This window comes from Nannospalax galili, unplaced genomic scaffold (genome assembly GCF_000622305.1).
Source record: "Nannospalax galili isolate Female #2095 unplaced genomic scaffold, S.galili_v1.0 scaffold525, whole genome shotgun sequence".
NCBI lineage: Eukaryota > Metazoa > Chordata > Mammalia > Rodentia > Spalacidae > Nannospalax > Nannospalax galili.
The window spans coordinates 183,813-184,197 of NW_008353937.1; positions in this window are offsets into that span (position 1 = coordinate 183,813).

The window sequence follows — 385 nt, forward strand, 5'->3', positions numbered from 1 at the left end:
CCAGCCCCAGTAGTCTGCTGTTAGGGGAAGCTGTTTGAATATGCTGCCCTCCATCCAGGCTGCCAACACAGCAGTTGTGAAGAAACTAGCAGCGATGTGCACACTTCCAGGTTGAAGAGGAAGCGCGACACGGGGACCTGGAAACAGGCTTAGAGGGGCTGCTCCAGGGCAGCTCCGCCATGGCAGGTGGGAGGCCCGATCCTTCCACTGCAGCATGTGCTTGGCATTCACTACAGTGCTAGTACTTGGTACTGAACTCAGACTCCGAGCCCAGCACTGCCTCTGTGGAGCAGGGAGGAGGCAAGGAGGGCTTTCTGGCCGCAGAGGGCGCCAGGGGGAGCGTCCAGGGAGGGAGAGAGAATGGGGGGAGAGAACGGGGGGGGGG